At 48.3% G+C, this 25,332-nt stretch overlaps 2 protein-coding genes across 3 annotated transcripts in view; one reads left to right on the top strand and one right to left on the bottom strand.

The window, feature by feature from the left end:
• Nucleotides 1-25,332, bottom strand: part of ARHGEF17 (Rho guanine nucleotide exchange factor 17) — a 419,270-nt gene that overhangs the window by 181,175 nt on the left and 212,763 nt on the right. The gene's annotated exons all lie outside the window — the stretch shown is intronic.
• The window catches only part of LOC309545966 (sialidase-3-like), a 452,583-nt gene continuing 430,377 nt past the window's right edge, over nt 3,127-25,332 (top strand). The window contains exon 1 of the mRNA XM_082245426.1: nt 3,127-3,154. The gene's annotated coding sequence lies outside the window, so the exon portion shown is untranslated. The remainder of the gene's footprint in view (nt 3,155-25,332) is intronic.

Raw genomic sequence — 25,332 nt, 5'->3', positions numbered from 1 at the left:
GAAAAATTGATGCTTGGTGCATTGGCAGCCCATTCAAATAAATAGAGTCCTTTATGGTGCAGGAAGGCACCAGAACAGACCACCTAGGTGTGACTTGGCCCTATGTGTGGTTTTTAGTGAATTTGCAGAAACGCCCCGGACATCATTTAACAATTATTTCTTCTGGGTTCTGTTTACGTCTATGCAGTTTCCTGCAGTATGTTATTGGGAAAAGGTGATTTTTTGACTCCTGCAGACTTTAACCACTTCTGGACTGGAAGGTTCCCCCCCTTAATGACCAGGCTATTTTTTGCGAATACAGCACTATGTTATTTAACGGACAATCGTGCGGTCGTGCGACGCTGTACCCTAATAAAACTGATGTCCTTTTTTTCCCCACAAATAGAACTTTCTTTTGGTGGTATTTGATCACCTCTGCGGGTTTTAATTTTTGCGCTATAAACATAAAAATAGCGACAATTCTGAGGGAAAAAAAAGCAATATTTTTTACTTTCAGCTATATAACATTCCCAATAAAAAAAAAATCTAATTTTTTCATCATTTTAGGCCATTTTGTATTCTGCTACATATCTGGGGAGCATTTACTGGCCTGGTCTAAGGGTTTTGCCTTCTCCTGGCTATTTGGGGGTTATCATTTATGGTAGAGCCCGTTTTCTGGGCTTCCCTTACGTTAAGTGGTATTTATACCTCCTACTTGATTTTTTCAACCAAGCTACCTCATGATATACTCTACATCAGGCATGTCCAACCTGCGGCCCGGAACCGCAGGCAATGCGGCCCACTGCCCCCTGACAATATATTTTGTTGCTGGGGAGGAAGAAAGTCGGGTCGGGGGCACGGCCACAGCAGCTTCCAACTAACGGTAGGCAGAGGCTGCCTCGGAGGGGGGGGGGAGGCGAGCATGTGCAGTGTTTCTGGCTCCTACCACCATGACCACTTCAAATCACTGGTGTTAGAGTGATCCTTTATTATCTCTCAGAAGAAGTAAACCTCTGTATACTGATTCCATTTCATTTAATCATCCTCTAGTTGTGCTAAATTAGTGCTGGGGGTGTGGCGGCACGGGATGGGCGCAACGGCATTTTATTACTTATATACCTTAACTATAGTATATATTTTGTATGCGGCCCGAAAAAATTTCTCTACACTCAATGTGGCCCAGAGAAGCCAAAAGGTTGGACACCCATGCTCTACATCTTCCACTGGGATTTTTTACTCCGAACTTACCATACTACCCAAAGTAGCATATTCACAAACAATAAGATCTAGACCCTGTACATTTTTCCTTGGTGTAATAGCCTATAATGGGATATATTTATCTCTGATTTTCCCAAGTAAAAATTTCCTACAGAGTTTTTGGCCTTACTCACTCCCTGTGTCCGCCCAAAGCCAATTCCTTGACTTGCGTTGTATCGAGAAGAATAAATACTGTTGTCTGCATCTGGTCCTGATGAAGCATACTGCGAAACATGTTGACTTTTGGGCAGACGTATGGTCTCATAGTCACACGATGTTTGCTATGTAATTCAAAGTTCATGTATGACCAACTTTTTGGTCACAGACATGTACCTCTATGTGGGATGATTCAGAACCTTTGCTTGGTCAGGCTCATCCCTTTTATGTATGAATTTTTTTAATTTAATTTAATAAATGTTTCTTTTATACAACTTTTGGTGTCCAAGTCTATCCTATTATGTGCCTTTAAAGTCCACCATTGTGCCTAGTTGGTTCCTACAACCTGGCTTCTTTCCCCCTTTGTCTGTTTTTTTGGATTATGGCATGCTCTTGGTAGATGATTTTTTTGTATTCTGCTACATATTTTTGGTAAAAAAAATCCAAATAAGTGTACATTGATTGGTTTGCACAAAAGTTATTGAGTCTAAAAACTATGGGAAAGATTTATGTAATTTTTATTTTATTTTTTTACTAGTAATGGCGGCGATCTGCGATTTTTAGCGGGACTGCAACATTGCAGCGGACAGATCGGACACCTAACTGACATTTTTGACACTTTTGGGGGAACCAGTGACATTACTACAGTAATCAGTGCAAAATAATATGCTCTGTTACTGTACTAATGACACTGGCAAAGGGTTAAATGTGTCCATATGGGGTGTTTTCTAACTGTGTGGGGGATGTATTTACTGAAAAAACACAGAGACCTGTGTTCCTTAAAAAGGGAAACACAGAATCCCTATGTTCATTACTGACAGAACAGCGGTCTGCCATGTTTACAATGGCAGGCCGCCATTCTGACTCCACAGGGATTGATGCACCCGCTGATTGGCTCCCCTGTGGCGAATGGGCGCATGCGTGCCCCCACTCGGGACATACAGTTAAGTTGTTTCGCAGGACAGAGCCAGCCTGCTACAGTATATGTGCTGCTGGCGGTCAGCAAGTGGTTAATCGGTCCTCATCAAAAATGCATTTATATGCAATTTTGGTGGAGATTTGTGTTTAACCGACCGCAATACATATGTATATATATATATATATATATATATATATATATATACATATATACACACACATTGTGGTTTGCAGGTGGTTTACCGGGATTATGGCTTAAGATATCAGCCATAACCTGGTATAGTTTTTTTGCAGTTGGTGACTGGCTTTCTCATGAAAGTGGTCCGAGGCTCATGAGCCACTGGAACGCTTTCCAAAGAGGAGGTAGAGGTAGGGGTAGAGGTAGAGGTAGAGGTAGGGGGGTAGAGGTAGGGGGGTAGAGGTAGGGGGGTAGAGGTAGGGGGGTTGTTCCCCCCCCCCCCCCCCCCACACATACACATTTTTTTTTTATCTTTTGCTTTTAAAAAGTAAAGAAGAGATTTGGGGTCTTTTTGACCCCAGATCTCTCCATAAAGAGGACCTGCCATCCTTATTTATATTACAAGAGATGCTTACATTCCTTGTAATAGAAATAAAAGCGAAAAAAAAAAAATATTAAAAAAGGGACAGTGTAAAAAGGAAAGTAAATAAAGAAAAAAAATTGAAAGCGCCCCATCCCTGCGTGCTCGCGCACAGAAGCGATTGCATATGTAAGTTGTGCTCGCATATGTAAACGGTGTTCGCACCACACATGTGAGGTATCACCACGAATGTTAGAGTGAGAGCAAGAATTCTAGCACTAGACCTCCTCTGTAACTCTAAACAGGTAACCTGTAAAGGCCTTTAAAACATTGCCTACTGAGATTTTTAAGTACTGTTGTTTTTCGCCATTTCACGAGCACGCTATTTAGAAGCGTGACATGTTCGGCATAACATCATCTTTCGCATTTTATAAAAAAAATTGGGGTATATATTGTGGGGTTTTTTTAATTCATTAGAGTGTATTTTTTCCCAAAAAACTGCGTTTGAAAAAAAACGCTGTGCAAACATCATGTGACATAAAAAATTGCAACAATCGCCATTTTATTCCCTAGGGTCTCTGCTAAAAAAAAAAATATGTATAATGTTTGGGGGTTCTAAGTATTTCTTTTTAGCAAAAATACTGATTTAAACTTGTAAACAAAAAGTGTCAGAAAAAGCCTGGTCTTCAAGTGGTTAACAACTAGTCTCCTCCTACAAAAAAAAAAAACAAAGCCCAAAAAAACAAAAAACACAGAAGCATGAAAACGCATCAACCACACACATGTACAGATGTATGTGAAGCTAGGCTTAGTGTTGCAGGCACTTCAGGTATGAATTTTGCTACCCGGAGTTCTTCACCAACTGGCCATACTTTGGCACTAGAATGAGGAACAGCGGCAAAGCTCCAAAGTGACGTTTCTGTATTGTGCAGCGGGTGTGTCGAAATAATACGTTTGTGGACAGAAGAGACGCCTGGGAGTCTCCATAATAATGTATTACCTCTATTAAAGGCAGCTCTGTGATGGGAGGGGGGAACCACAACATTCTCCACTCTGCACCAAACCACAACCAGTATCCCAGCTTCCCCTAACTACATTGCTCTCTCCGATTGTACATACACTATATTTCCAAAAGTTTTGGGACGCCTGCCTTTACACGCACGTGAACTGTAGTGGCATCCCAGTCTTAGTCTGTAGGGTTCAATATTGAGTCGGCCCACCCTTTGCAGCTATAACAGCTTCAACTCTTCTAGGAAGGCTGTCCACAAGGTTTAGGAGTGTGTCTATGGGAATGTATGACCATACTTCCAGAAGCGCATTTGTGAGGTCAATGTGTGCTGCTGTTACTAGGGTAAAAGGCTTTTATTCCCTGCTTTGCAGGAACACAGAATCCATCCCTTACCCCATCAGAGCGGAAGTCTGCCCTGTTTACACAGGCAGAGCTCCGTTCTGAGTCTCTGCCCGACGATCAGCGGGTGCCAGCGGACATTCAGTGCCCGGCACCCACAGACCGGCTTCTGCTGTGAATAATCACAACATAAGCGACCTGCCCCCCCTGCAGGCAGACGTGTGGCATCACATATAGGGGAAAGAAAGGAAGATACAGCTGCACACCACCATTGATCCAACGTGAATTTATTGGGTCATCATAGACTGCCACCAGGACATGGGACACGTTTTACACTTAACTCGTGTTCCTTCCAAGAAGACACAATAAATTCATGTTGGATCCATGGTGGTGTGCAGCCGTAACTTCCTTTCTTTTCCCTCATACCACGGTGGCAAGCTGAGGCTAGCACCCAACCCATCTAATCCTATCCATTTGGATTGCTTTCACCTGTAGCAGAATCCTCTTTCCTTACATCTGTCGGGATCACATATATACGTGATCCCGCACACAGCTGCCGCCCTGTAGCAGTAAAACTGCTATAGAGCGGTCAGCAAGTGGTTAAACGCAGAGGTGTAACTAGAACCTTCAGGGCCCCGATGCAAGGAACCATGAAGGGCCCCCCCCCGGACCCCTGGCCGGGCCCTTCCCTTCAAGCCTGGGGCTCTTCCCACTTATCCTGGGGCTCTTCCCACTGATCCTGGGGCCCTTTATTCTCGTTGCGGGGCCCTTTATTACGGTCCTCCAGCGGGACCCTTTCACATGTTCTGCAGTGGGCCCCCTTCCTGCCATCTTGGAGCCTCCCCACAGTGGTGGAATGCCAGGGCCCGGTCGCAAGTGTGACCTTTGCGATCCTGGAAGTTCACCCAGTGGTGTCAGTAGTTTTTATTTTTTGGTATTTTAGTTGTATTATTTTTTATCATTTTATTTTTTTTTTTTTTACAATGTCACTGACTATGACTCTGTCCATTCAGAAAAGGAGGAAGCTGGTAAATTAGGAGAGGGAAGGGAGCACAGTACTCATACTGGTCACAGCAGGTGTACAGACCCAGGAACTCAGCACTGGGATGGTGGGAGCCCCTCTTACTGGTCACAGCAGGTGTACAGACCTAGGAACTCAGCACAGGGATGGTGGAAGCCCTTCATACTGGTCACAGCAGGTGTACAGACCTAGGAACTCAGCACTGGGATGGTGGGAGCCCCTCGTCTGCACACCTGCTGTAACCAGTATGAGGGACTCCCACCATCCCAGTGCTGAGTTCTTGGGTCTGTATATCTGCTGTAACCAGTATGAGGGACTCCCACCATCCCTGTGCTGAGTTCCTGGGTCTGTACACCTGCTGTAACCAGTATGAGGGACTCCCACCATCCCAGTGCTGAGTTCTTGGGTCTGTATATCTGCTGTAACCAATATGAGGGACTCCCACCATCCCTGTGCTGAGTTCCTGGGTCTGTACACCTGCTGTAACCAGTATGAGGGGCTCCCACCACCCCAGTGCTGAGTTCCTGGGTCTGTACACCTGCTGTGACCAGTATGAGGGGCTCCCACCATCCCTGTGCTGAGTTCCTGGGTCTGTACACCTGCTGTGACCAGTATGAGGGGCTCCCACCATCCCAGTGCTGAGTTCCTGGGTCTGCACATCTGCTGTAACCAGTATGAGGGACTCCCACCATCCCAGTGCTGAGTTCCTGGGTCTGTACACCTGCTGTGACCAGTATGAGGGGCTCCCACCATCCCTGTGCTGAGTTCCTGGGTCTGTACACCTGCTGTGACCAGTATGAGGGGCTCCCACCATCCCAGTGCTGAGTTCCTGGGTCTGCACATCTGCTGTAACCAGTATGAGGGGCTCCCACCATCCCTGTGCTGAGTTCCTGGGTCTGTACACCTGCTGTGACCAGTATGAGGGGCTCCCACCATCCCAGTGCTGAGTTCCTGGGTCTGCACATCTGCTGTAACCAGTATGAGGGACTCCCACCATCCCAGTGCTGAGTTCCTGGGTCTGTACACCTGCTGTGACCAGTATGAGGGGCTCCCACCATCCCTGTGCTGAGTTCCTGGGTCTGTACACCTGCTGTGACCAGTATGAGGGGCTCCCACCATCCCAGTGCTGAGTTCCTGGGTCTGCACATCTGCTGTAACCAGTATGAGGGGCTCCCACCATCCCTGTGCTGAGTTCCTGGGTCTGTACACCTGCTGTGACCAGTATGAGGGGCTCCCACCATCCCAGTGCTGAGTTCCTGGGTCTGCACATCTGCTGTAACCAGTATGAGGGGCTCCCACCATCCCTGTGCTGAGTTCCTGGGTCTGTACACCTGCTGTGACCAGTATGAGGGGCTCCCACCATCCCAGTGCTGAGTTCCTGGGTCTGCACATCTGCTGTAACCAGTATGAGGGGCTCCCACCATCCCTGTGCTGAGTTCCTGGGTCTGTACACCTGCTGTGACCAGTATGAGGGGCTCCCACCATCCCAGTGCTGAGTTCCTGGGTCTGCACATCTGCTGTAACCAGTATGAGGGGCTCCCACCATCCCTGTGCTGAGTTCCTGGGTCTGTACACCTGCTGTGACCAGTATGAGGGGCTCCCACCATCCCTGTGCTGAGTTCCTGGGTCTGCACATCTGCTGTAACCAGTATGAGGGGCTCCCACCATCCCTGTGCTGAGTTCCTGGGTCTGTACACCTGCTGTGACCAGTATGAGGGGCTCCCACCATCCCAGTGCTGAGTTCCTGGGTCTGCACATCTGCTGTAACCAGTATGAGGGGCTCCCACCATCCCTGTGCTGAGTTCCTGGGTCTGTACACCTGCTGTGACCAGTATGAGGGGCTCCCACCATCCCAGTGCTGAGTTCCTGGGTCTGCACATCTGCTGTAACCAGTATGAGGGGCTCCCACCATCCCTGTGCTGAGTTCCTGGGTCTGTACACCTGCTGTGACCAGTATGAGGGGCTCCCACCATCTCTGCTGGATTTACATTGGTTATATTATGGAGATTATAACAGGACACCCAAAATTCCCATGTAGCATCCAGGAATCTCCTATAATTATGAATTGCCTTTTAGGTGGACGCACCCTTTTGCCTTTTTCACTCCAAAGGACACATCGGGTCCTCCTGTTCGTTTTTCAAGCGGAACCAATCGGACCACCCATTGTTCTCTATGGGGCAGCAGATGTCAGCAGACATGTGCCTGCTGTCACCCGACTGCATCTGATCCAGTCTGTTAAAAACAGGCAGATGGGGATACATTCGCCATCCATCCAGCGGATCAGATGACAATCAGATGGAAATGGACATGCAGTGCGTTTCCATCCAACCGCCCCATAGAGAGCAGCAGGCTGTGTCCGTGTCTGCTCTGCATAGTGGAGCGGACACGGACCTGTCATCCGCCTGTTCAGTGAGAGTCAGCAGAGAGATCCCCCTCTGAGCAGGTGGATCCGCTTGGATGGATTCCATCCCATGTGAAAGGGGCCTTTAAGGCTCCATTTACACTTGTACCGAGTGTGACTTTGATGCGACTTTACACTTTGTCACTTACATTGCATAAAAGTAGTATAGATCCAACTGGGTGCCATTAAAAACAATGGGCTGCGACTTGCCATGCGGCGTTGTGTCTAAAGTCGCATGACAATTCGCACAAGTGTGAACAGAGCCTTATAAGTAGTCATTAGCAGCCACTCTCACATGTCTGTCCTCCAGGGCTCTCATTTCCATCCTGAGCCATGGACTTGGAATAATCATGTAGCCAGTGAAGACATCATGATCTCCTAAACTATTCGATATCTTTGGTTACTGTGTAGTGTAGGAAGGATAAGCATGGCAGTCCCAGAGTCTACATTTAAAACAAGCCGGAAATGACAACGCAACTCTATCCTCACAACATTGCTAGATATACGAAGGCTGACCTCCGAAAAATGCTATCTGCCAGGCTGTTCTGTTGATTTTTCCGCATTTTCTGAGTCACTGACCTGCAACAAGTACAGTAAAACCTTGGTTTGAGAGTAACTTGGTTTGAGAGCGCTTTGCAAGACAAGCAAATTTTTAAAATAAATTTTGACTTGATATACAAGCGATGTCTTGATATACAAGTAGCATCATGCCACAACTGGGTATAAAAGAGAAGAGAGGCGCCTCTAAGTGTAGCAATATTGTTACATTTAATGAAGGTTCAATATTTAGCAGCTCACATGGTTTGATGATTAAAACAGGCACATCTAAGTATGCAGGTATCCGGGGTAAAGCTGTCCACATAGACCATCCTCCGCACTGCCATCTTCATCACACTCTTCCACGCTGCGCTCCACGAGCGATTCAAAGTCTCGCTTTCAGATCACTCTACTGCAGGGTAGTCTTCCCAATCACAATTGCAGACTGACATCGGTGAGAGCCAGTGGTTCAGAAGATGGTCTATGTGGACAGCTGTACCCCGGATACCTGCATACTTAGATATGCCTCTTAATCATCAACCATGTGAGTTGCTAAATGTTGTACCTTCATTAAATGTCCCCATACTGCTACACTTAGAGGCACCTCTCTTCTCTTTTATACTCTGTAGCTCCTGCTGGATTTTGCTTCTAATCCCCTTGTGGAGGCGCCATTTTTGGATGGACATTTTATGATGACACAACCTATCACATTGCTATAATCTTTTTATATGGACTATAAACTGAAAGACTTATGAATAAATGGTTGTGGAACGGATCATCTGAGTTTCCATAATTTCTGATGGGAAAATTTGCTTTGATATAAGAGTGCTTTGGATTACAAGCATGTTTCCGGAACGAATTATGCTCGCAATCCAAGGTTTTACTGTATACAAATCGAGGAAGTTGGCGAGGCGGTCAGGAGGAAGTTGGCGAGGTGATCAGGAGGAAGGTGGCGAGGTGGTCAGGAGGAAGTTGGCGAGGTGGTCAGGAGGAAGGTGGTGAGGTGGTCAGGAGGAAGGTGGTGGCGAGGTGGTCAGGAGGAAGTTGGCGAGGTGGTCAGGAAGAAGTTGGCGAGGTGATCAGGAGGAAGGTGGCGAGGTGGTCAGGAGGAAGTTGGCGAGGTGGTCAGGAGGAAGGTGGTGAGGTGGTCAGGAGGAAGGTGGTGGCGAGGTGGTCAGGAGGAAGTTGGCGAGGTGGTCAGGAAGAAGTTGGCGAGGTGGTCAGGAGGAAGGTGGTGAGGAGGTCTGGAGGAAGTTGGCGAGGTGGTCAGGAGGAAGTTGGCGAGGTGATCAGGAGGAAGGTGGCAAGGTGGTCAGGAGGAAGGTGGCAAGGTGGTCAGGAGGAAGGTGGCAAGGTGGTCAGGAGGAAGGTGGCAAGGTGGTCAGGAGGAAGGTGGCAAGGTGGTCAGGAGGAAGGTGGCGAGGTGATCAGGAGGAAGGTGGCGAGGTGGTCAGGAGGAAGTTGGCGAGGGGGTCAGGAGGAAGGTGGCGAGGTGGTCAGGAGGAAGGTGGCGAGGTGGTCAGGAGGAAGTTGGTGAGGTGATCAGGAGGAAGGTGGCAAGGTGGTCAGGAGGAAGGTGGCGAGGTGATCAGGAGGAAGGTGGCGAGGTGGTAAGGAGGAAGGTGGCGAGGTGGTAAGGAGGAAGGTGGCGAGGTGGTCAGGAGGAAGTTGGCGAGGAGGTCAGGAGGAAGGTGGCGAGGTGGTAAGGAGGAAGGTGGCGAGGAGGTCAGGAGGAAGTTGGCGAGGTGGTCAGGAGAAAGTTGGCGAGGAGGTCAGGAGGATGTTGGCGAGGAGGTCAGGAGGAAGTTGGCGAGGAGGTCAGGAGGAAGTTGGCGAGGTGGTCAGGAGGAAGTTGGCGAGGTGATCAGGAGGAAGTTGGCGAGGTGATCAGGAGGAAGTTGGCGAGGTGATCAGGAGGAAGTTGGTGAGGTGATCAGGAGGAAGTTGGCGAGGTGATCAGGAGGAAGTTGGCGAGGTGGTCAGGAGGAAGATGGCGAGGTGGTCAGGAGGAGGTTGGCGAGGTGGTCAGGAGGAAGTTGGCGAGGTGATCAGGAGGAAGTTGGCGAGGTGATCAGGAGGAAGTTGGTGAAGTGATCAGGAGGAAGGTGGCGAGGTGATCAGGAGGAAGTTGGCGAAGTGATCAGGAGGAAGTTGGTGAGGTGGTCAGGAGGAAGTTGGCGAGGTGGTCAGGGTTCTTTAGAGACATGCAGGTTCTTGGTCACTGAATCAAAGGATTAAAACTAACGAACAGCAGAAAGTCACCAGTGGTGGCCTTTAATTTTTTGTGAACGTCTTCCTAGATGTAAACCCAATCTCAACAACGGCTGAATGGCATTTCCCAGGGTGGGTTTTCTCATGGTAACAACATTGGACCATACCTGTGAAATGTGCATGTGCACGGCCACTTGTAGTCTCTAGAGATGGGCTCAGGAATGTTTTGGGATCCTAATCCCAACCCACCTCCCCGAATCCACCAGGAAGCTGACACTGCACACCGCCAGTCACTGTCCGCAGCTGCACTAGGGTTGCCACTTCATCCCTTTAAACCAGGACACACATTACACAGGTTCTGTGGCTGATTAAGGTGGTAATTAAACTCACTTGGTGCCTTATATCAGCCTCAGAACCCGTGTAATTAATATATGTCCTGGATTAAAGGTATGCGGTGGCAACCCTAATGCTGCACAGACCGGGAAAGGTCTCAATGCCTGGGATTAGTAGTCGGCTTCCTGGCGGGATCGAGCAGGTGGGTTGGGTCTAGGATCCCGAACACGCCTGAGCCCATCTCTAGTAGTCTCCATCAGAAGCCCGTGTGACCAGGGCTGGGACAAAGGGTGGGCAGGAGGGTAAGCTGCCCTGGGTACAATGGTTTGTTGAAGGGATGGGGGCCCCCTGACCCTAACCCTAAGGGAAGGGTAGGGGTGCAGTTTGGCATCTTTGCCCTGGATGTTGGATGACATTGCGTGTGACAACACAGGAGCACAAGTGGGAAAATAGGGACAGAGCGCTGTCACCCTATGACAGGAAGCACCTTAGCAAAGACCATTATGGCTGGTAAAAAAAAAAAAAAAGTGGACCTTCTGTTTGCTATGGAAAGTCCACTTTAGTCCTCGCAGCACCTAAACAGCCGTACCATCCATGCCACGCTCTTAGTACGCATGCAGAACTCGGTTCTCAGATGTTGATCTATAGCACTGGCAGAACTGGATATGGAGATAAACTGCCCCCTGACCCTAACCCTAAGGGAAGGGGGGTGGAGGGCGCAGTGTGGCATCTTCTCCCTGGGCACTGGGTGACCTTGCGTTTGACAACACAGGAGCACAAGTGGGAAAATATGGACAGAGTGTTGTCACCCTATGACAGGAAGCGCCTTAGCAAAGACCTTTATTTATGGCAGGATCACCAGCTATAGTGATTGGGTAAAGCCAATCTTGGTAAAAAAAAAAAGTGGACCTCCTCTTTGCTATGGAACGTCCACTTTAGTCCTCGCAGCCCCTGAGCAGCCGTTCCATCCATGCCAAGCTCTTAGTACGCATACAGGACTCAGTTCTCAGATGTTGATCTACAGCAGACTGGCAGAACTGGATATGGAGAGAAACTGCCCCCTGACCCTAAACCTAAGGGAAGGGGGGTGGAGGGCGCAGTGTGGCATCGTTGCCCTGGGCACTGGATGACCTTGCGTTTGACAACACAGGAGCACAAGTGGGAAAATATGGACAGAGTGTTGTCACCCTATGACAGGAAGCGCCTTAGCAAAGACCTTTTTTTGGCAGGATCACCAGCTATAGTGATTGGGTAAAGCCAATCTTTCATGGCAAAGGGAAGATCCACTTTTTTTTTTTTTGCCAGCCCTCTACTCCCCTAACACAAATGGTTTTAGGAAGAGGGTAAAAAAAAGTGGACCTTCCGTTTGCTATGGAAAGTCCACTTTAGTCCCCCCAGCACCTGAGCAGCCGTACCATCCATGCCACGCTCTTAGTACGCATACGGGACTCAGTTCTCAGATGTTGGTCTATAGCAGACCGGTAGCACTGGATATGGAGAGAAAACCATCAAGATTTTGCCATAGGGCTCCTCTAAATCCAAATTTCACAGCTCAGATAAATTGCATGAACATTGAATGAACATTTGCCCCGAGAATCGGTATAAACACCACATGATCAAGCTGCGGTGGGGGAGATGAAGGGAAGCCATAGAACCTGTTGCACCAAACATCATCCCCACTTTTATCGATCAGCATCCCCCCCTCCCGATCCTTCCCCCCCACCCACAAAAACACCTCCCTCCATCGCTTCATCACCTCTACGTTGCTCTGAGCGGGCCCGTCGCCCCCAGCGTCCTTGTCCTGCACCTCTTCCAGGCTGTCCCCTGGCGACACCACTTCCACGCTGTCTCCCATCTCTCGCATGTCCTCCAGCGCAATGGTGAACTGGGCGAGCGTCCTCACCATCTGCAGCATGCGGGGCTCCTTAATGAATGGACAGTCGTCGCTGATGAATTGGGAGGGGGGATTGACCGCACGCTTAAAAACAAAATAAAAAAAACACTCCCCCTCCCCAAGATGTAAAAGAAATCTAGAAGCAGAAGAGATGATGGGGATGAGGCTGGGGTGACGGGAGCTGGCAGCGTCTTGGGAGATCACAGCCCGGATGATGCAGCTTGCCTCCTCCTTCTTTGCATGGTGGATGTTTTCCTCCCTCGCTCGCTCACTTGCTCGCTCGCTCGCTCTCCAGCAGGTGTGCGGCTGTCTGCAGCCTTGTGTGTGCCTTCTGGCGATTAGCAACACAGAGGAGACACTGAGCAGACAGCAGCAGTCGCTGGCAGAGCCGTTCAGGATTAGCAGGGCTGGAGCCTGGAGAAGCAACGTTAACGCTTTGGCTGGAGGGCTCGGCTGCTGCACAGATCGTTACCTGCACATGGGAAGCAAGCGCCTGCCGCGTGATGATTCATGGGAGGGGGGGGGTTTACATTTTGGTTATTAATAAAAAAATAAAATAAAAATTACAATAAACAAAAATAAAAAACACTACTTTACCAGAAAGGAAAAATAAAATGTACTTCTACATTTGTTATTTTTTTTTGATACTTGCGAACGCGCAACTTGTGCAAAGGCGCAAGATTTTTGATACATGCGAATGCACATTTGGGATACGTGTGAATGTGCAACATTTTTCATTTGTGCAAATGCAGATTTTTGATACGTGTGCACATGCAACATTTTTGATACGCGCAAATGCGCAACATTTTTGAAACGCGGCGCAACATTTTTGAAACGTGCGAATGCGCAACATTTTTGATACGTGCAAATGCGCAACATTTTTCATTTGTGCAAATGCAGATTTTTGATACGTGTGCACATGCAACATTTTTGATATGAACAAATGCGCAACATTTTTGATACATGGCGCACCATTTTTGAAACATGCGAATGCGCAACATTTTTGATACGTGCGAATGCGCAACATTTTTGATACATGCGAATGCGCAACATTTTTGATATAAGCAAATGCAGATTTTTGATACGTCTGCACATGCAACATTTATGATGGGTGCAAATGCGCAACATTTTTGATACATGTGAATGTGCATCATTTTTGATATGTGCAAATGCACATTTTTGATACGTGCGAAGCCGCAACATTTTTGACATGTGAAAATGCACATTTTTGACACTTGCAAAGCGCAACATTTTTGACATGTGCGAATGCGCAACATTTCAAATACATGTGAAGCACAACATTTTTGACACATGCAAAGCGCAATATTTTTGATACATGCGAGGCGCAAACCTGCACATGGGCAGCAAGTGCCTGCCGCGTGATGATTCATGGGGGGGGGGGGGTTGGTTTATATTTTGGTTATTAGTTAAAAAAAAAAAATTTACAATAAAACAAAAACAAGAAAACACTACTTTACCAGAAAGGAAAAATTAACTTATGCATTTGTTTCATTTTTTTTGATACGCAAATGCGCAACATTTTTGATACATGCGAACGCGCAACATTTTTGATACTTGTTCACATGCAACATTTTTAAAAAGTGTGAATGAGTAACATTTTTGATACGTGTGACTGTGCAACTTTTTTGATATGTGCAAATGCATATTATTGATACGTCTTAATGTGCAACATTTTTGATATGTGCAAATGCACATTTTTTATACGTGTGCACATGCAACATTTTTGATGTCTGAATGTGCAACATTTTTGATATATGCAAATGCATATTTGTGATACGTGTGCACATGCAACATTTTTGATATGTGTGAATGTGCAACATTTTTGATATATGCAAATGCATATTTGTGATACGTGTGCGCGTGCAACATTTTTTGATAGATGCAAATGCACAACCTTTTTGATACGTGTGAATGTGCATTGTTTTTGATATGTGTAAATGCACATTTTTGATACGTGACAATGCTGATGTGGCCCGCAATGAAATTGAGTTTGACACCCCTGCTGTAGAATCTCATGGAGAAGAGGAACAAGCAGCAAGAGGAACCAATCAGTTGGCTTGCATGAGCATGCTGATAGGAGGAGAGCGCAGTGTGAAAGGAAGCTGAGGTAGTGTGCTGCTTCTCCTTTCACTGTCCAATCACAGGGCGAGGCTGAGGGACAGACATTAAAGTGAAAAGGGAAACCACAGCAGAGAGAGATCAGGGGACCTATCCTGCTAGTTGGGGTTGTCCCTTTCAGTACATTTTAAAATGGTCAAGGAGTGTCATTATTTTCTCGCTGCTAATTGAGGGGAAAGCACGCTCAGCACTCCTGCTGTTGTGAAACTACAAATCCCATCATGGCTCTCCCTCTGGGAGTCATGCCTGTGGCTGTCAGCGGTTTGCAATGCCTCATGACATTTGCAGCTTTACCAAAGCTGGAGTGCTGAGGCTTCCTACCTCTGTGTAACCTGTGCATGCACATGAGGTGCCTTCAGCCGCATTTTGCCTACTTAGGATTTTCATGTTTATCCATTACTGGGAGGGGCAGCCGAGCTGGGATACCCTTAGGTAAGCATGTACTCGGTCTATGGAAGTTTTCAGTACCGTATTTTTCAGACTATAAGGCGCACTGAAAATCCTAAAATTTGATCAAAAACCGGCAGTGCGCCATATAATCCGGTGCGCCTTATATATGAAAATAGTTTGAAAATTTACCGTTAACTGGATGGTTTGACCAAAGGGGTGCAACCACCGGACATAAAGTGTCAATCGTTCCTTCAAGGCGAAACTGCAAATCACGTGGGAAAACTGGATGATGGAAGGAGAGCACTCCTTCACGAAGAGCAGGAGGCAACGCCGGGCCAGTTATGCCACTGTGTGCCAGTGGATAGTGGATGCCTGGCATAAAGTATCCGCCAGAACTGTCATCCGAGGGTTCGCGATGAGCACCTGCCATTAAACCTCACTCGGATCAACGTTCCAAAAAAAAAAGTGCGCCTTATATATAAAAATAGTTTGAAAATTTACCGTTAACTGATACTGCGCCTTATAATCTGGTGCGCCTTATAGTCGCGAAAATACGGTATGTTAGTGATCTCACTAATTAAATTAGGGCTGCATAAGGCAGACAAGCCTCTACGCAATGTGTGCTTTCTAAGTACAGTAAAACCTTGCATTGAGAGTAACTTGGTTTGAGAGTGTTTTGCAAGACAAGCAAAACATTTTTTATAAATTATGACCTGATAAACAAGCGATGTCCTGATATACAAGTAGCGTCACATCACAACTGAGCATAAAAGAGAAGAGGGGCGCCTCTAAGTGTAGCAATATGGTTACATTTAATGAAGGTTCAACATTTAGCAACTCACATGGTTGATGATTAAAACAGGCACATCTAAGCATGCAGGCATCCGGGGTAAAGCTGTCCACACAGACCGTCCTCCGCACCGCCATCTTCATCATCCCTTCTACACTGCGCTCCACGAACGCTTCAAGCCTCACGGAGGAGGAAGCAGTGACTGATCAGTAAACGGTTTATAAACTGAGATTCTGTGCTTTGTCAGATAGCGGAGGAGTAAACATTAATGGATTAGTAAACTGTAATGTGGATCAGTAAGATGAGTATACGATGGCATTAGGAGCCTTGTCAGATCATGGAGGAGGAAGCAGTGGTGAGAAGTAAGCTGTAACCAAGGTGTGAGTGTGTACAATGCCAATGGAGGAGGAAGCAGCGATGGATCAGTAATCTGTGTACAAGGTGACAGTGTGTAGATGGTGAATGGAGGAGGAAGCAGTGATGGATCAGTAATCTGTGTACAAGGTGACAGTGTGTAGATGGTGAATGGAGGAGGAAGCAGCGATGGATCAGTAATCTGTGTACAAGGTGACAGTGTGTAGATGGTGAATGGAGGAGGAAGCAGCGATGGATCAGTAATCTGTGTACAAGGTGACAGTGTGTAGATGGTGAATGGAGGAGGAAGCAGTGATGGATCAGTAATCTGTGTACAAGGTGACAGTGTGTAGATGGTGAATGGAGGAGGAAGAAGTGCTGGATCAGTAATCTGTGTACAAGGTGACAGTGTGTAGATGGTGAATGGAGGAGGAAGCAGTGATGGATCAGTAATCTGTGTACAAGGTGACAGTGTGTAGATGGTGAATGGAGGAGGAAGCAGCGATGGATCAGTAATCTGTGTACAAGGTGACAGTGTGTAGATGGTGAATGGAGGAGGAAGCAGCGATGGATCAGTAATCTGTGTACAAGGTGACAGTGTGTAGATGGTGAATGGAGGAGGAAGCAGCGATGGATCAGTAATCTGTGTACAAGGTGACAGTGTGTAGATGGTGAATGGAGGAGGAAGCAGTGATGGATCAGTAATCTGTGTACAAGGTGACAGTGTGTAGATGGTGAATGGAGGAGGAAGCAGTGATGGATCAGTAATCTGTGTACAAGGTGACAGTGTGTAGATGGTGAATGGAGGAGGAAGCAGTGATGGATCAGTAATCTGTGTACAAGGTGACAGTGTGTAGATGGTGAATGGAGGAGGAAGCAGTGATGGATCAGTAATCTGTGTACAAGGTGACAGTGTGTAGATGGTGAATGGAGGAGGAAGAAGTGCTGGATCAGTAATCTGTGTACAAGGTGACAGTGTGTAGATGGTGAATGGAGGAGGAAGCAGTGATGGATCAGTAATCTGTGTACAAGGTGACAGTGTGTAGATGGTGAATGGAGGAGGAAGCAGTGATGGATCAGTAATCTGTGTACAAGGTGACAGTGTGTAGATGGTGAATGGAGGAGGAAGCAGCGATGGATCAGTAATCTGTGTACAAGGTGACAGTGTGTAGATGGTGAATGGAGGAGGAAGCAGTGATGGATCAGTAATCTGTGTACAAGGTGACAGTGTGTACAATGCCAATGGAGGAGGAAGCAGCGATGGATCAGTAATCTGTGTACAAGGTGACAGTGTGTAGATGGTGAATGGAGGAGGAAGCAGCGATGGATCAGTAATCTGTGTACAAGGTGACAGTGTGTAGATGGTGAATGGAGGAGGAAGCAGTGATGGATCAGTAATCTGTGTACAAGGTGACAGTGTGTAGATGGTGAATGGAGGAGGAAGCAGTGATGGATCAGTAATCTGTGTACAAGGTGACAGTGTGTAGATGGTGAATGGAGGAGGAAGCAGTGATGGATCAGTAATCTGTGTACAAGGTGACAGTGTGTAGATGGTGAATGGAGGAGGAAGCAGTGATGGATCAGTAATCTGTGTACAAGGTGACAGTGTGTAGATGGTGAATGGAGGAGGAAGCAGTGATGGATCAGTAATCTGTGTACAAGGTGACAGTGTGTAGATGGTGAATGGAGGAGGAAGCAGCAATGGATCAGTAATCTGTGTACAAGGTGACAGTGTGTAGATGGTGAATGGAGGAGGAAGCAGCAATGGATCAGTAATCTGTGTACAAGGTGACAGTGTGTAGATGGTGAATGGAGGAGGAAGCAGTGATGGATCAGTAATCTGTGTACAAGGTGACAGTGTGTAGATGGTGAATGGAGGAGGAAGCAGCAATGGATCAGTAATCTGTGTACAAGGTGACAGTGTGTAGATGGTGAATGGAGGAGGAAGCAGTGATGGATCAGTAATCTGTGTACAAGGTGACAGTGTGTAGATGGTGAATGGAGGAGGAAGCAGTGCTGGATCAATAATCTGTATACAAGGTGGCAGTGTGTAGATGGTGAATGGAGGAGGAAGCAGTGCTGGGTCAAACTCAATTTCATTGCGGGTCGCATCAGCAATATGGTTACCCCCAAAGGGCCGGTTATATCTGTAAGATTAGATGTCCAGAGTCCCCCACGCCCCTTTACATGAGATGTCAAGAGCCCCCCTCCCCACCATCATAAGTCAAGAGTCACCCACCCTTCCTTACATCACAATGCACACCCCTACCTGGTGCTACTGCCAGGAAGATGCGGGTGGATCTGGGAAGAAGAAAGTGCAAGGTCTGGAGGAGGACCAGAGGAGGGCTGGAATCAGCTTACAGAGTCTGCTGAATGCTGAGACCAGGGGAGGCAGAGACAAGGTGGTGTTGTGGCTGCACAGAGAGGTGCAGGATCTGTATGAGGAGTTCTGTCCTCCTCTCTGCTGCAAACTGCTGAGAAGGGGGGGGGGGGTGGGCAAAGACAAGCCTTTCTGCAGCAGCACAGAGAAGCACAGGATCTGGCAAAGGAGTTCTGTTCTCTCTGCTGCCATCTACTGAGACAAGGTGTGGGCAGAGACAAGGGGGGTGCCGCAGCTGCAGGAGAGGTGCGAGGGCCACATAAAATGGCCTAGGGGGGGCCGCATTCGGCCTGCGGGCCTTGTGTTTGACACCTGTGATATAGAGTAACAGTGTGTGCTTTACTTCCACCTCCCTCCACACCTGTATCCAATGAGTGGCTGTCTGTTGGCTGGTGAGGACTCCTGATTGGACAGTGGGATGGTAGGGGAGATAAAGGAGATGAGTGGAGCCAGTATGAGGATGGGCTGGAGATGCCACACATTGGGCAGCCGGCTGTTACGCAATGATTTAAGTCCAGAATCTTTTTGTTACATGTCAGGTCCTCAGTGAGTCCTAGAAATAGAGGAGTGGTGGGTGATACATTGTATATTACAAGGCTGCATTGTAAATACTGCAGATTACCAGAAGGAAGGTCCCCAGTAACCCCAGTAGGCCCGGTGCCCCATCTCTTGGAGGAGGAAGGGAAGGCTGAGCCACCCAGCTGCCGCCATACAGAGCGGAGTGGAGAAGTAGATCAGCAATCATACAGGGGGGGGGGGGGGGGGTACCAGGGATTAAAAATAACACAGGAGCAATTACCGCCCACCTTCTCTACAGAGAGAAGAAACCTGAACAGCGATCAGAGAGAATGAAAATGTCAAGAGAGCCGTGCCTTAAAGGGGAACCGTCAGAGCGGCTGTTTCCTGCCATCCAATGAAGGCCATTGTCTGAGACTGCACAACTGTGCTCTGCCCTACCACTTATCCAATGGGAACCCCGTTACCTTCATCCCCGCATAGATTCACAGCCCTGCCTTGTCCTTATCATCTTGTTTCCATTTTTAAACAAAACCTGTTTTCATTGCCAATCTTATTCTGGATCCAGGGATGTCATTACTGGGACTCTGTGCTTCTCTATGCAATGCAGTCAGATCATGGCTGGTGGGAGGAGCTGCTGTTTGCTGTATTGCACCGTACTGCATTCAATTTACCAACCTTGGCTGTCCACTAGATCAGGGGTCTCCAAACTTTCTAACCAAAGGGCCAGTTTACTGTGGCCATTGTGAGTAGAAATAGTCCTGACATCAGTGGGAATTAACCTGTGCATCTTTGGCATTAGTGGGAGGAATAGTTCCCCATCATTGGTGTCATTGGGAGTAATAGTGCCCCATCATTGGTGTCAGTGGGAGTAATAGTGCCCCATCATTGGGGTCAGTGGGAGGAATAGTGATCCATCATTGGGGTCAGTGGGAGGAATAGTATCCCATCATTGGGGTCAGTGGGAGGAATAGTGTCCCATCATTGGGGTCAGTGGGAGGAATAGTATCCCATCATTGGGGTCAGTGGGAGGAATAGTGCTCCATCATTGGTGTCAGTGGGAGTAATAGTGCCCCATCATTGGGGTCAGTGGGAGGAATAGTGTCCCATCATTGGGGTCAGTGGGAGGAATAGTGCCCCATCATTGGGGTCAGTGGGAGGAATAGTGTCCCATCATTGGGGTCAGTGGAAGGAATAGTGCCCCATCATTGGGGTCAGTGGGAGGAATAGTGCTCCATCATTGGTGTCAGTGGGAGTAATAGTGCCCCATCATTGGTGTCAGTGGGAGTAATAGTGCCCCATCATTGGGGTCAGTGGGAGGAATAGTGTCCCATCATTGGGGTCAGTGGGAGGAATGGTGCCCCATCATTGGGGTCAGTGGGAGGAATAGTGTCCCATCATTGGGGTCAGTGGGAGGAATAGTATCCCATCATTGGGGTCAGTGGGAGGAATGGTGCCTCATCATTGGGGTCATTGGAAGGAATGGTGCTCCATCATTGGGGTCATTGGAAGGAATGGTGCTCCATCATTGGGGTCAGTGGGAGGAATGGTGCCCCATCATTGGTGTCAGTGGGAGGAATGGTGCCCCATTGTGGCTGCCATTGACCGCAATTATGGCTCACTGTTGGTGTCAGTGGGAGGAAAACTGCTCCAAGGGCCAGATAAAGGCAAGCAAAGGGCCGCAGTTTGGAGACCGCTGCACTGGACCTCGCCGCACCTGCACTTTGCTGCTGCTGATGGTCCCAGTTGCATCTGTCTGCTGGCTCCTGAACATCTGCTGGAGACCTCCTGATGGGGTCAGAAGAGAATCCTGCATGTTTCTAATGCAGCTGTCAGCTCCTGTGCCTCTCTATTGCTCCACTGTGGCACCGGTCACCACTATAAGGTATCACTTGGGTTGAAGAAGCAAGAAAGGTTCACCTCACCACATTGGACATCATGTATATGACAGGCAGATATCGGTTAGGCAGTTAGATAGACTTATTGAACCTAGCGCTCCCCCTAGTGGCTAACCTACACATTTCTATAGTTAATAAATTAAAAAAAGAAAAAAGGAAAGGGTAAGCTGTTAAAATATTTGAATTAGGTATATATATATATATTTCCTGACAGACTCCATGGCAGCATACGTTTGGGTAGCCCCGCCTCCACTCCTACCCTATAGGACCCCACTCCCATAAATCCTTGCTCCCTTTCAGCATCCGTGTTCTTTTTTTGTCCTCCTCCTGCACCTGTTTGGTGCTGAATTCCTACATTTTTTCAATCGTTTTTCTAAGAAGACAGAGACGCAGGGACAATGAAGTCAGCAATATCTTGAGTCCCCGATAAGCCCTTGCTGCTGCGGGGTATGGGGTGGGCAGACTGAAGAGGAGCCTTAGATGCCTGACTAAGCAGGCCATATGGCATGGCCGATTAGCCCTGCTGCTGCGGGTGGCCGTTTGTGTTGCCCCAACGATGGATTCTGTGTCCTGGTGGCTGACTGATATCTTCCCTGGTGTCTAGTGGTAAGCGCCTGGAGGGGTAAGTGCCTTATTGTTATTATTCCCCTGTGTCTTACCTCTTAGTGGGGAAGTCTCCCTAGTGGTCTAGTGTGCGGCTGCTCTTTCCACGGGCTTCCTGGTGGTCCGGGAGGCTCACTGGTCGCTGTGGAACGCTATGCGTTCCATCCTCGGTGATTCTCGGCCGCTCTGCGCATGCGCGCCGACCGGACGGGAACGAGGCTTGGTTCGCGCATGCGCAGTAGCGGCAATTGCCGCGATTCGCGCATGCGCAGTTGACGCGGCCGTGACGTCACGGCCGGCGCCAAATTTAAAGAGCTGTCAGTCCCACAATCGGTGGGACTGACTGTAGAATCGGCGTTCCCACGTCTGACTGACTGTTTACACAGGTATGTGAGTCTGCACAATAGGGGGTCTTGCCTTATACGTATACAGTGTATTGTGCTGGCTATTAGCATGTCTTTGCTCGCTCTCTTCCAGTGTTTCTGCTGTTTGTCAATGGACACTGCACCGCTCCCCTGCGACCAGCCCTCTCTTAGGTAAGCACAGGGCTGGAATGGGGGGGAGCAGGACATTTGTTAGTGTATGCTGTATTCCCTAGAAAACAAAGTACTGACCGTGCCAGGGAGGCACGTAGTTATAGGCCAGGAAGGGAGTTTGGAAGAAATTGGAAGTCCAGGCAGTCTTCCTTTCGGAAAGGCCCCAAGAGCAATCCGTCTGGGGATAGAGACACCACAAAGTCCTTTTGAGATTGGGCCCGCTCAGGCCAGTCAGGTGGGAGGTCGTCTCTTTCACTTTCGGCAGGTCTGGGCGGCCTCAATCCGGGATGCTTGGGTCGTCAACACGGTCTCTGCAGGTCATTCTTGGACCTTCACCAGTATTCCCGGAGACAGATTTGTTCCTACCTCCCTTCCGCGGTCAGGAGACAAGAGAGAGATTCTCTTATCCTACGTAGACTCGCTAGTCACTCAAGGAGCAGTGGTTCCAGTGCCAGAATCAGAAAGAAGACTCGGAGTGTACTCCCCTCTGTTCATGGTGCGCAAGAAGAGCGGCGCCTGGAGGCCAGTGATAGATCTGACTCACTTGAATCGCTTCATCAAAGGAGAGAAATTCAAGATGGAAACCTTGTTCTCCATTCAGCAAGCTGTTCAACCGGGAGATTGGATGGTCTCAGTAGACCTGAAGGATGCATATTTCCACGTACCAGTGGCAAGAGAGTTTCAGCAATTTCTAAGATTCTCGGTCGGCCAGCGTCATCTGCAATTTGTATGTCTCCCCTTCGGGCTTTCCACGTCGCCTCGTACCTTTTCGAAGGTCTTGTTAGCGGTGGTAGCGTTGGTGAGACTGAAAGAAGTCCGTCTTTATCACTACCTGGACGACCTCCTTCTTCTGGCTCAAGACAAGTCTGTCATCCTGGAGCATCTAGCTCTGGTCATCTCGTCTCTAGAGAGGTTCGGTTGGATCCTGAACAGGGAAAAAAGTCATCTGATTCCTACCCAGTCTCTGGTCTTTTTGGGCGCTCTGTTCAACACCAAGAACAGTACCATCTCGCTGCCAGAAGAAAAGATTCCGGTAATCAGGGACAGAGTGTCTCTGGCTTTGTCGGCATCCCGTCTCACAGCCAAACAATGCCTAAGAGTAATTGGCACCATGGTGTCAACAGCCCCTATGGTGAAGTGGGCTCTCTGGAAGATGAGGCCTTTTCAGAGGGGTTTTCTTCAGCAGTGGAATGGAGTCAGCAATTCTCAGCGAATAGTAATAACCGCAACCATGAAGAGCTGGCTTCCTTGGTGGCTACAGCTGAAGAATTTGCACAATTGTCACTCCATAGCCCCCATATCTTGGGTGATAGTGACATCAGACGCCAGCAGCACCGGCTGGGGCGGTCATTGCGGAACAGAGATGGCCCAAGGGAAATGGGACTTTTGGTCTCGCCAGACTGTGTCCAACATCTTAGAACTACGAGCAGCCTTTCAAGTGTTACTAGCCTTCGGCCACCTCATTCAGGGCACCTCAGTCATGCTGAGGTTAGACAACACGACTGCAGTAGCCTATGTGAGGAGACAAGGCGGAACTCGCAGTGCATCCCTGCTTCGGGAAGTAGAGCCAATAATGACCTGGGCTCAGGAAAACCTGGTCAATCTGTCGGCAGTTTACATACCAGGGGCTCAGAACACACAGGCGGATTTCCTCTCGAGAACACAACTCAACAACAACGAGTGGTCTCTCCACGAGGATGTGTTCAACTGGATCCTGTCCTTGGGGTTCATCCCAGAAGTAGATCTATTTGCCTCCTTCAACAACAGGAAGTTGCAGAAGTTTTACTCGAGGAACAGAGATCCCAGAGCATTCGGGGTGGATGCCCTGACAGAGTGTTGGAAGTTTCACAAGGCTTATGCCTTTCCCCCAGTACCAGTCATCTTTCAATTTCTGCGGAGAGTCCAGATGGAGTCAGTAAAAGTGGTTGCAGTAATCCCGTTCTGGCCCAACAGACCGTGGTTTCCCCTATTATTCCAGCTGAGCTACCGCGATCCAGTCCCTCTTCCTCTCAGGGCAGATCTGCTGTCCCAGGGCTCCATCCTTCACCCATGCCCAGCCCGCCTGCACCTTCGGGTCTGGTTTTTGAGAGGGGAAGGCTGGAAGCGTTAGGATGTCCTGAAGTAGCCATACCGACTCTTTTGAGTGCTAGAAGACAAAGCACAAATAAAACCTATGAAAGAATTTGGGCTAGGTTTACTTCCTTTCTGGAATCTATGGGAAAGTCCTGGTCATCTCCTTCCGTGCAAGATATTCTGTCTTTTCTTCAATCGGGATTGGAGTTGCCTCTTTCAGTGAGCGCCCTGCGAGTGCAGGTTTCAGCCATCTCCGCTTTCACAGGCATTTCCTGGGCTGCACATCCTTTGATCAGGCAATTCTTCAAAGGGGCAGTAAGGCTATGGCCACAAAAGAAGCTGAGATTCCCCAAGTGGGACATGCCTTTGGTCCTTGATTTCTTATCCTCAGTTGGCTCAAGTCTTGAAGATCCTATGTCTGTGAAGCATCTCACCCTCAAGACAGTCTTTCTGGTGGCTATCACATCTGCAAAAAGGGTGTCAGAGATTCAAAGTCTGGGAAGTAAGGAACCCTTTCTGACTTTCTTCCCGGATAGAGTTGTACTTATTCCAATGCTAGGAGCAAGGCCTAAAGTCACGTCGGTCTTTCATGAGAACCAAGAAATTGTTCTCCCTACTTTCAATTCATCGGCCGAACCTCCGGAAGTCCATCCTCTGGATGTGGGCAACACGCTCAGACAGTACTTGGAAGCTACAGCCTCTTTCCGGAAGACAGATTATCTCTTTGTCCTATTGTCTGGGAAGAACAAAGGTATGCGTGCTTCTTCAAGATCAGTTGCCTCCTGGATAGTAGAGGCGATTCAGTGGGCTTATAGAGAGAAGGGCCTGGTTCCTCCTAAAGCGGTGACTGCACATTCTACGCGTGGTGTCGCTACTTCATGGGCAGCTTCAAGACATGTCGCTCCGGATGTGGTCTGCAGAGCAGCGTCTTGGTCGTCCATTCATACATTTATGTCACATTATTGTGTTGAGCCGGCGGCTCTTTCTTCTGTTGGTTTTGGTACTCAAGTGTTATCTGTTGCAGGTGTTAATTAAAATTTATCAGCATCTGCCCACCCA

This window comes from Pelophylax lessonae, assembly GCF_965119305.1.
Source record: "Pelophylax lessonae genome assembly, chromosome: 2".
Taxonomy (NCBI): Eukaryota; Metazoa; Chordata; class Amphibia; order Anura; family Ranidae; genus Pelophylax; species Pelophylax lessonae.
The sequence above is the reverse complement of the archived record's forward strand: the minus strand, read 5'-3'. Positions and strand labels throughout refer to the sequence as shown.